The following is a 12,903-nucleotide window of genomic DNA, read 5'->3' on the forward strand; positions in this document are numbered from 1 at the left end:
GCAGAGAGAGAGGGAGGAAGCAGGTTCCCTGCCAAGCAGAGAGCCCGATGTGGGGCTCGATCCCAGGACCCCAGGATCATGACCTGAGCTGAAGGCAGAGGCTTTAACCTGCTGAGCCACCCAGGTACTCCTTCATATTATTTGTAGGTCAATACCTAAGAATATTTGAACTGTAAATATTTGTATGTGTATTTCTAAATTATAACTTTTTACAACATAATCACAGTACACTTGTCACACCTAAGAAAAATGAACAATTTAATATTAAAGAGTCAGTAAGTATTCACATTTCAAATCTCATATCATTGTACATTTCAGTATTGCACTACAGCAGGGTATAAACTACAGGCAAAGTCTCCCTTTAACATTGAATTTAGGTTCTCCCAGAGATCAACACCAATAACTACTTGGTATTAACTTCCAGAACTTTTTGGCATGAGCATACCGTATATGTATCTACATATGTATATATGTATACATGTATATGTATAATACTATTCTCAACCTTACCTTTTCCATTTATTAGAATAATTTGTAACACTCTGGATCAGCCCACATAAACCCTTTATCCATTGTGCCATAATGGCCAGAAAATTACAGACGGACATTGAGATCGTAATATAACGTGTGCTCTTTGGAATTCCAGTCCATAATTAGCAACATCCAATGTACTTTTAGAACTTTGCCTTCATCATCTTACTCAAAATTAACATGAGGTTCTCTTCTAAGAATATATCTACCTCTTCAGCCCTCTCAGTTAGGGGGTGTTTACCTTCCATAACTGTCACTGGGTTCAAAAATGGGTCCTCTGTTCTTTGTTGCTTCTTCAGTTTTGTTTTCTACTCCCTAAGCCCTCCCAGATTTGAATCTCATATTATTAGACTATATATCCACTGCCACTCAGTATTGCTTCCATGTAGAACTCCCAGGTTCCTCTCTCTCATTTCTTAATGGTGTTAGCCCCCTGGATCACTGTCACTCAATTCATTTGTATTCCTGTCCTAATTCTTGGGATTTTGTTATACACATAAGTGATCCTTTCAACATCCTGTCTTTTCAGGTCCTTGGAACTTTTCTCCTAATGAATCACTTCTCAACACGACCCTAGCCACTTAGCCTGATGGTCTTCTTACAGACTTTATCATTGCCGTTAACTGTAACCCATTCATATTTCAATTCCATGTATTCCATCTCGGACCACCACTTTGTATCTTTCCAATTTACTCCCTTTGATCCAGTGGGACCATCAATCTATGGTTCTACCATTTTCTACTAACTGTTAATCTTTGATGTCCTCTTTCCTCTCTTTAAACAGGTTAAAATCCACAGTCCAGCATCATAATCACTCTCTTGCATATACTTTCTTCTTGATCCCTCTCAGTTCCTAATATTTGCCTGGTAAGTGATAGTTCTCCACCCACTCTTTTGTTTTGTTTTTTTTTTTTTTTTCTTTAAAGATTTTATTTATTTGACAGAGAGAAATCACAAGTAGGACAAGTAGGCAGAGAGGCAAGCAGAGAGAGAGGAAGAGAAGCAGGCCCCTGCCGAGCAGAGAGCCCGATATGGGACTCAATCCCAGGACCCTGAGATCATGACCTGAGACAAAGGCAGCGGCCCAACCCACTGAGCCACCCAGGTGCCCCTCTCCACCCACTCTTTATCTGCACTTGTATGGCTAAACATGACTGGTATAAATTAGACCATCATGCTTATTCATTTCTCTATACAGTCCTTCCTGTCAAGTGGGTCTTAATGCTGATCCAACAATTGTATTTCTCATCTATTGCTCTTCTCTAGTACTTTTGCTTTTCCATTTTCATAGCTATTTTATACATTTTCTCTCCTCGACCCTTCACTGCACTCCCCATTCTCACTCTTAGCTCATAATCTTGATGGCTGTTTTACCTTGAAAATTGAAAAACTAAATAAATAAATAAAAGAGAACTTCCAAACACTCCTAACACCAGGAGGCTGATTTTCTGTGAAATTAAAGAAACTTAAATTTATGGTCCTCATACCTCATAGATCTTTTGATATATCATAGGAAGGAATTAGTAATATATTCAGATAGTAATATGTTGTTGTAAAATTTGCAGCCACTTCCCATTATCTTTAAGATACTAGTGTTCTGGTGTGGAAATGGCTTCTAGAAACACTACCATTGACCACTGTCCCAGTTCACTAGGACACAATGACCAAAAAATGTGTGTGAGCAGAGGCTGCATTAGGATGCCCCTAGTGAATGTGTCTTATGGACCTGGTACCAGAATTATGTGGGTAATGGATGAGAAACAAGGTTTGAAATGAATGGAGGCAGAAGCCAGTTGGTGAAAATTCTCACGGTCATCACAGTCACCTGATGTGTAAAATTACAGGTGGAAGAATCAGTTTTCATTAATGCCTGCTCAAGTCCTTGGTAGCTTTCCCCAACAAGAAAATTTTAAGTAATATAATTATACACAAAATCATACATTTTTCCTCTTAATTTGTGAGGAAACACAATAAAATTTAATAAAACTTCTATGTTTATAGAACCAGAAAATCTGTATATGAGAACACATGTTTTAGGTTTTTCAATGTACTGGTCTTGACAAATGTGTAGTGTTATACATCCACCACTATAGAACATTCAGAACTGTTTGATTGCCCTAAAAACTCCCTTGTGCTTTATGTATTCAACATTTCTATTTCCCCCATACCTCTAGAAATCACTGGTTTTAAACTTTCTTTACAGTTTTTACTTTTCCCCATTATCTGGATGTGTCACAATTTGGTTATCCATTTACCTATTAAGGACATCTTTAGTTGTTTCCAGTTTTTGGGTGATTATGAATTATGCTTCTATAAACATTCATTTTTTGGGAGACATAAATTTTCAAATCAGTTGGGTAAATGCCTAGGAATATTATTGTGGACTATATGGTATAACTATGTTTAGGTTTGTAAAAAACACAAAACTGTCTTCTGAAATGGCTGTACCACTTTGCAATCCCAACAGCTAGGAATGAAAAGTCCTGCTGTTCCACATCCTCTCCAGCAATTTTTATCGTCAGTTTGTTGGCTTTTAGCCATTCTAAGAGGTGGGTAATAGTGTATCATTATTATTTTGCTAATGACAAATGATGATGAACATCTTTTCATAAGCTTACTTGCCATCTGTTTATCTTCCTGAGTGAGGGGTCTTGTCAAATCTTTTGTCTATTTTTAAATTAGGTTGTTTCGTTACTATTAGATTTTAAAATGTTATTGTATATTTTAGATGCAAATCCTATGTTAGATATGTGTTCTGTACATATTTGCTACAGTTTGTGGCTTATCTTTTCATTCTCCTAAGAATGGCTTTCACAAAGCAGCTTCAAGCATTTCTTTAAACTTACTTTAAAATGTTCTGAAGAGGTTTTGTGTAATAAGATGGTCTGCCCAACATAAGGCTGTTGGAACATAATGACATTTTAAGGACTTCTGACTTTTAAGGACATCTAACATATAGTTTTAAAAACTCAAAGGAAAAAATCAAAACACATTAGAAGAAAAAAAGAGAAAACTCAGACCTATTATTTAACTCCAACCTGGAAAGGTGTTTCGGAATAGCTCACCAAAACAACTGAGAAATTATAAACTCCTAATTCAAATATATTAAATGAATATAAAGATTCTGTAATCTTTATATCTACTTATTAAAAATGTAGGAGTTTTAAGGAGATGGTGGAGTAGGAGAATCTTGAGTTCACCTTGCCCCATGGACACACATACATTATAGCTACATCCATGCAACTAACTCTGAAAACCACCTGAAGAATTGCAGAACAGACCTTTCACAGCTAATCATAGAAAGGAAGCCACATCAAAAAGGGTAGGAGGGACAGAGACATAGCTGGGAACCAAAGGCCTTCAAGGACTAACCACAAACAAGAAGGACATCACAAGTATGGAAAAACAAAAGGACCAGATCTCACACTGAGCATCCCTAGTATCAGGGACCTGCACTGGGAATACAGTTCCTATGACATCTAGTTTTGAAAAACAGCAGGACTTAATTCTGAGAACTTTATTTGATTTTTTGTTTTTGTTTTAAAGATTTTATTTATTTATTTGAAAGAGAGAGGGCATGACAGAGAGAAAGCATGAGAGGAGAGAGGTCAGGGAGAGAAGCAGACTGGACAGGATCCCAGGACTTCAGGATCATGACCTGAACCAAAGGCAGTCGCTTAACCAACTCAGTCACTAGGTGCCCAATTCTGAGAACTTTAAAAATCAGTGGGGCTTAACATCAGCAGCTTAAAAACCAGAGCCAGAGGGTGGTAGAAAACTGAGTCGTTCCTCTTAAAAAGTCAACACACTAAATAATTTGGCCGAAGACACACAGTTAGAAGCAGCAGTTTGAAAAGTGCTTGGGGAGTATGTGAAGGAGATACATTGACTAATCTTAGAATGTTTGCTGGAGGGGCAAGGATCGGCAGGAGATTTCTCAGGGAACAAAGTGCTGGTGGATGCCATTTGCTTTTCCATCCCCCAATCTATATAGCCAGACACTTTCTGGAACCAGTGCTAACACCCTCCATCTCTCCTATTAGAACCACATGACCTGCCCCAGTATTCCTCTATGAACCCACTGTATCCAACTCCCTGCCTCAACAGGCATCCCTCCAAAGCAGCTTCTGACCTGCTGTACCTGGCAGGCTGCCCCAGCCATGGCTGACACCACACCAGAGTGTTTCATGCCGTGGTAAGGGGGCAAGAAGATAACCCCACCTACCAGTGCACCTGTAGTTCCTGCAGCTGGTCCTCTTGTTGCCAGCAGGGAGCAAGCCCTGCCTTGGTGCACCTGCTGTTATGGCAGAGAGGCTAACTGCAGAGAACTAGGGTGAACATCTGTCCACCCACCAATGAGCCCAAGTGTGCCCACAGCAAGCAAAGGAGATCATTGCAGCTAACTGGGCTAAAGGCAACCACAGCTCAGCCACAATAGGACAGGGCATGCAACCCATATAGGGGAAACCCTTGGAGTGCCTGGTTCTGACGATCAGAATGCATTGTGCTACAGGGCATCACAGGACCTCTTCTACGTAAGGTCACTACTTTGAAGACAAGGAGACATAACTGACCTACCTAATACATAAAAAACAAACACAGACAGAAAAAAATGAGGAGACAGAAGAATATACCCTGAATGAATGAATAAAATAAAAATTATAGGTGAATAGTATGCTGGATAAAGAATTCAAAACAATGGTCATAAAGATATTCACTGGACCTAAGAGTGGAGAAACTCATTGAGTTTCTCTAAACTCAAGAAAAGAAAAAAAAGGAGTCAGAGCTGAAGAATTCAATAATTGAAACAAAAAATACACCAGAGGGAATCAATAGTAGATTAGAAAATTTAGAAGAACAAATTAGTGATCTGGACAACAGGATAATGGAAAATAACCAAGCTGGACAACAGAAAGAAAAAAATAAAATATTAAAATACGTTAAGGGAACTCTGTGATATCATCAAGTGTGATAACATCTGCATTACAGCAATCTCAAAAAGAGACGAGAGAAAGGAGGCAGAAAACTTAAATGAAGAATAATAGCTAAAAACATCCCAAATCTGGGGAAAGGAACAGACATCCATCAAGCACAGAGAACCTCTTAAAAGATGAACCCAAGGGGGTCCACACCAAAACACATAATAATTAAAATGGCAAAGAGTAATAATAAAGAGAGAGAACTTTTTGTAATATTTAATTTTTTAATTTATTTTAGAGAGAGCCAGGGAAGGAGCAGAGGGAGAGGGACAAGCAGACTCTCCACTGAGGGTGGAACCTGACATAAGGCTCAATCCCACAACCCCAAGATCATGACCTGAGCTGAAATAGAGTCAGATACCCTATCAACTGAGTCACTCAGGTGCCCCAATAAAGAGAGAATTGTTTAAAGGTTAAAACAAACAAACAAACAAAAAAACCACCAACAGTTACATACAAGGAAAACCATATTAAAGTAACCAGCTGATTTTTTTTAGTAGAAAATTTGTGGGCCAGAAGGAAGTGGCATAATATATTCAAAATGCTGAAAAGAAAAAACTTAGAACTAAGAATACTCTGTTATCATTCAGAATAGAGGAAGAGATAAAGAGTTTCCCAGACACACAAAAGTTAAAGAAATTTATCACTACTAAGCCAGCCTTACAAGAAATGTTAAAAATAATTTTTTAAGTGAGAAGAAAAAGTCATAACTACAAGAAAGTTATGAAAGGAAAAAACTTCACAGGTAAAAGCAAACGTACAGTAAAGGTACTAGATTAATCACTTATAAAGCCAGTATAGAGGTTAAAACATCCAGAGGTAGTAAAATCAATTATATCCACTAAAAATTAGTCAAGAATATACAAAATAAAAGATGTAAATTATGACATCATAAAATGTGAAATGGAAAGTAAAAAATTTTAGAATGTTTTCTAACTTAAGAGACCATGAACTCACATACAGACTCCTATACATGTAAGATGTTATATCTGAATCCAGTGGTAACCACAAACCAAAAATCTATAATAAATACACACACACAAAAGGGAAAGGAATCCAAACATAATTCTAAAGAAGGCCATCAAAGCACAAAGGAAGAGAACAAGAGAAGAAAAGAACAGATAACTACAAAAGGGAATTAAGAGGTACAAACTTCCAGTTATAAAATGTCACAGGGATAAAAAGTACAGCATAGAGAATATAGTCTATAATACTATCATAACATTTTTTGGTGACAGATGGTGACTATTGTGATGAGCACTGTGTAATGTATAAAACTGTTGAATTGCCATACTGTACATGAGACTAATATAACACCACATGTTAATTATAATTCAATAAAAAATAGCTACTTCTAAAAAAAAAAAACAACTAACAAAATGGCACTAAGTACATACCTATCAATAATTACTTTAAATGTAAATGGACTAGATGCTCCAATCAAAAGACATGGGGTGCTGCACGGATAAAAAACAAGAGTTATCTATATGCTGCTTACAAGAGACTCAGTTCAGACCTAAAGACATACAGACTGGAAGTGAAGGGATGGAAAAACATAGATCATGCAAACAGAGCAAAAAAAGAGAGCTGGGGTAAAGATACTTCTTTCAGACAAAATAGATGTTAAAAGAAAGACTGTACCAAGAGACAAAGGCATTACATAATCATAAAGGGATCAATCCAACAAATGATTATAATAATTATAAATATCTATGCATCTAGCACAGGAACACCTAAATATATAAAGCAAGTATTAACAGACATAAAGGGAGAACTTGACAGTGATACAATAACAGTAGGAGACTTTAACAATACACTAACATAAATGAACTGATCATCCAGACAGAAAATCACATGGGAACAGCAGCTTTGAATAATATGTGTGACCAGATGGTCCTAACAAATATATATATAGCACTCTGTCTAAAAACAGAAGAACATACATTGTTTTCAAGGGCACATAGAACATCTTCCAGGGTAATAAAACAAGTCTTGAAAAATTTAAAGGGATCTAAGTCATATCAAGTATAGTTTTGTGATACAATGGTATAAAATTAGAAATCAATTACAAAAAAAAAAGAGAAAAAAACAGACATACATGGAGGCTAAATAATACACTATTAAAAGCCAATGAGTCAAAAAGAAGTAAAAGAAGAAATTTAAGAATACATGGAAACTAATGAAAATAAGAACATAATAGTCCAAAATTTTTGAGATATAGCAAATGTAGTTCTAGGAGGGAAATTATAGTGAGTGATACAGGCCAATGTCAAGAAAAAAGAAAAATCTAAAATAAACAACCTAACCTTACACCTAAAGGAGCTAGAAAAAGAACAACAAAACCCAAAGTTAGTAGAAGGAAGGAAATATTGAAGATTAGAACAGAAATAAATGAAACAGAGACTAAAAAGAGAACATAAAGATCATTGAAAACAAGAGCTAGTTCTTTAAAAAGATAAACAGAATTTATAAATCTTTAGCCAGACCTATTAAGAAAAAAGCAGTGGGCTCAAATATATAAAATCAGATATGGATAATAACAACCAACACTACTGAAATACAAAGAATTATAAGAGATTATAAAAAATCATATTAAAAACTAAACAACCTAGAAGAAATGGATAAATTCCTAGAAACATACAATCTTCTAAAACTGAATCAGGAAGAGATAAAAAATACAAACAGACCAATAACTAGGAATGAAATTGAATTGATAATCAAGAAATTCTCAATAAACAAAGGTCCAGGACTAGATGGTTTCACAGATGAATTCTACCAAACATTTAAAGAAGAGTTAATACTTATTCTTCTCAAACTATTCCAAAAAATAGAAAAGGAAGGAAAACTTCCAAATTCATTCAAGAAGGCAGATTACATTGATACCAAAACCAGACAGCAACACTATAACAAAATTACAGGACATTACCCCTAATAAAGGTAGACACAAAAATCTTCGACAAAATATAAGCAAACCAAATCCACAACAATACACTAAAAAAATAAAAATAAAAATAAATCAGGTAGGATAAGTTGCAGGGGTACAAGTGATTCATATTCACAAATCAGTCACATGAACAAGAAGAAGGATGAAAACAATATGGTCATCTAAATCGATGCAGAAAAGACATTTGGCAAGGCACAACATCTATTTTTGATAAAAACTCTCAAAAAGTGGGTTTAGAGGGAACATACTTAAACTTTAAAAATGACGTATATAAGAAAACATGGCTAACATTAATTTCTTTTTATTTTCAATGGTGAAAAACTGACAGCTATTCCTCAAACATCAGAAACACAACAAAAATGTCCACTCTCACCACTTTTATTCAACACAGCAAGTCCTGGCTGTAGCAATCAGAGAAGAAAAAGAAATAAAAAGCATCCAAATGTGTGAGGAAGAAGTAAACCTGTGACTATTTGCAGTTGACATGATACACTAAAGATTCCATCATAAAACTATTAGAACTGATAAATAAATTCAGTAAATTTGCGAGTTATAAAATACGTAGAAATTTGTTGTTTTTGTATAATTTAACAATAAAATAGCAGAAAGGGAAATTAAAAAAATAACCCCATTTACACTTCTAACAAAAAGAATCAAATACCTAGGAATAAATATAATCAAAGTGGTGAAAGACTTACACTCTGAAAACTGTAAAACACTGATGAAAGAAACTGAAGATGACATAAACAAACAGAAAGATATTCCATGCTCATGGATTGGAAAAATTAATATTCTTAAAAAGTCTACAATACCCAAAATAATCTACAGATTCAATGCAATCCCTTTCAAAATACCAATAGAATTTTTCACAGAACTAGGACAAAAAAATTCTAAAATTTGTACGGAACCACAAAAGATATGGAATAGCCAAAGCAATCTTGAGAAAGAAAAACAAAGCTGGAAGTATCAAAATCCTTGATCTTAAGATAAATTACAAAGCTTTAGTAATCAAAACATTATGGTATTGGAACAAAAAATAGACACAGATAAATGGAACAGGATAGAGGACCTAGAAATAAACTCCCATCTATATGGTCAATTAATCAATGACAGAAGAAGGAAGAATATACAATGGGAGAAAAGACAGTCTTTGCAATAAATTGTGCTGGGAAATCTGGACAGCTATATGTAAAAGAGTGAAACTAGACTTTCTTACACAATGAACAAAAATCACCTCAGAATGGATTAAAGACCTAAATCTGAGACCTGAGACCATGAAACTCCTGAAAGAGAACATAGCAATCTTTTAGACATTGGCCTTAGCAACGTATTTATGGATAGATCTCCTCAGGCACAGAAGGCAAAAGCAAAAATAACCTATTGGGACTACAAAAAATATAAAGCTTTTGCACAGTGAAGGAAACCACTGACAAAACAAAAAGGCAACCTGTTGAATGGGAGAATGTATTTGCAAAAGATATATCCAATAAAAAGTTAATATCCAAAATATATACAACTCAACACAAAAAAATAATCCAACTGAAAAATTGGCAGAGTACCAATACAGACTTTTTTTTCCCCAAAGAAAATATCAGATGACCAACAGACAAATAAAAAGATGCTTGACATCACTCATCATCGGTGAAATACAAATCAAAACCATGATGAGATGTTACCTTATACCTCTTAAAATGGCTAGAATCAAAAAAAAAAATAAGAAATAACAAACATTGATAAGAATCTGGAGAAAAGAGAACCCTCATGCACTATTGATGGAAATGTGAATTGGGGCAGCCACTGTGGAAAACAATATGAGGTTCCTCAAAAAATTAAAATACAGAAATACTCTATGACCAAATAATTCCACTGCAGGATATTTACCCAAAAGAAAATGAAACCATTAATTCAAAGAGTTATATGCACCACAATGTTTATGGCAGCAGCATTATTTATAATAATCAAGATATGGAAGTAAATGTGTGTCAATAGATGAAAGGATAAGATGTGATATATCTATATCTATATGTATATCTATATGTATATGTATATCTATACCTATCTATCCCCTGAAAAGAAAAAACAAAACCCTTTTCAAAGAAGCATCTTTGAATATGTTTGTTTTATAGATTTGTCCCGGGAACAATGTTTGGGTCCTAATACTCACAATCCAACCAGAAAAATTTTTGAAGCAATTCAGAAAGTTAAAACTCAGGCTGAAAAATGGGTTATAATGGGGTTTTTCCCCCACTTTTTGAGTGATCATTGTGTTATCGTTATATATTTTAGTTCTCATCTTAGGTTACCATGACAAAAACATAGACTGGGTGGCTTGAACAACACAAATTTATTTTTTCACATTTCTGGAGACTGGACGTTTGAGATTGGGTTCCCACGGTGGTGAGATTCTGTAGAAGGCTCTCTTTCTGGCTTGTAAACAGCTGCCATCTTGCTCTATGCTCATGTACCGTTTTTTCTGTGTTTGCACGGGAGGAAAGAAAGCAAGCTCCCTGGTGTCTCCTGTTAGGAAGGCACTAATCTCATCATGAATGCAGCACCCTCACTTGCTCACATCTACCCCAAATATTTCCCAGGGTCCTCTCTCAAATATCATCACGTTAGAAGTTAGAGCTTCAACATATAAATTTTGGAGAGACACACTTAGTCCATGACATATTTTAAATAAGATTCTTTACCTTTTAATGATATATGCTGACATACTTACAGGTGAAAAATTATGACAATTTCTTAGAATAATTCAAAGGTGGGAGAGCTGGAGAGATGAAACAAAAGAGGGTTTATGAGTTAATGTTGATTGTTATCCCTGGGTTATAGATAGAAAGGTGTTCCTTTTTGTTTCTATCAAGTCTTTTTTTTTTTTTTTTTTTTTTTTAAAGAGAGTGAGAGATGGTGGGGGGACAGAGGGAATGAGGGGCTCCATGACAGACTCAATCTCACGACCTTGAGATCATGACCTGAGCTGAAATCAAGAGTCAGACACATAACTGACTGAACTATCCAGTCACCCCTATTTTTCTATTTTTATGTATGTTTGGAATTTTCCATAATGAGTAACATAAAAAATATAAAATTCATGATATAATTTCATTGTGTCACCATATGTTTCATTTAATTTTGATCTCATTGTCTTACCTCCTCATGTACCTGATTGTTTTACCAAGAGTCAGATGTTGCATAAAATCAATTATATATGGGGGAGGAGCTAAGGAGTAAGAGCAGGACCCTAGGTTTGCATTGTATCTTGAATACAACCAGATAAATATCAAATCATCCCAAATACCCAAGAAATGATCTGAGGACTGACAGAATAAATTGCACAAGTAAAGGGAGAGAAGAGGTCACATTGCAGAAGATATGAGGTGCAGAAACATAGTTTGGGGGAGAAATGAATCACAGGTGAGGGAGTGGGGAGTGAGGCCTGGTCACAGAGAGAAGTGAGAGAGAGAGGAATGCACAGGGGATTGGGCAAGGAAAACACTTCCCCAAAGCCATTGGACAAGCAAATGTGAGGGGCTGATATTTGTGTCTTTTTACAACCAGTTGGCTCAAAGACTGGAGTTTTAGAGGTCTGAAATATGGCCAGGGTGGAGCCCCAAGGGCACTGCGGTGTTCCTGTGGAGAAGGAATTATATGACCTATTCTTTATAAAGCCATTATGCTTAGGAACAGGAAATATACCAGGCTTTCCTAACACAGAGAAGAAGACAGAGACCTAGAGAAAATAAACAAGAAAGAGGAATTCAACCCCCCCACCCCCCGCTGCAAAAACAAGAAAATGTCACGGCCAAGGATCTAGTCAAAAGAGGTATAAGAAATATGCCTGATCCAAATTTAAAGCAACAATTATAAGGCTACTAGTTGGGTTTGGGAGAAGCAGAGAAGACACCATGGAGTCCTTTACTATTGACTTAAAAGACCTAAAAACTAGTCAGGCTGAAATTAAAAAATGCTAAAACTGAGATGAAAAACCAAATGGATGTAATGACCACAAGAACAGAAGAAACACAGGAATGAATAAATGATATAGAAGATAAAAGTATGAAAAACAATGAAACTAAAAAGAAGAGGGAGAGAAAAATATTGGATCATGAAGGCAGACTTAGGGAATTCAGCAATTCCATAAAGCATAATAACATTCATATCACAGGAGTCCCAGAAGAAGAAGAGAGGGGATAAAAGAGCAGAAGGTTTATTTGAGCAAATTATAGTTCAAAACTTCCCAAATATGGGGAAAGAAACAGACATCCAAATCTGGGAAGCAAAAAGTAAGCCAACCTCAAAACATACGGTAACTTTGCAAAATACAGAGATAAGGAAAAAAATCCTACAGAAGCAAAGCAAAAGACATCCCCAACTTACAAGGGAACACAAGTAGGGTTAGCAGATCTATCACAGAAAATTGATAGTCCAAAAGACAGTGGCATGATATAT

This window comes from Mustela nivalis (genome assembly GCF_964662115.1).
Source record: "Mustela nivalis genome assembly, chromosome: 7".
Taxonomy (NCBI): Eukaryota; Metazoa; Chordata; class Mammalia; order Carnivora; family Mustelidae; genus Mustela; species Mustela nivalis.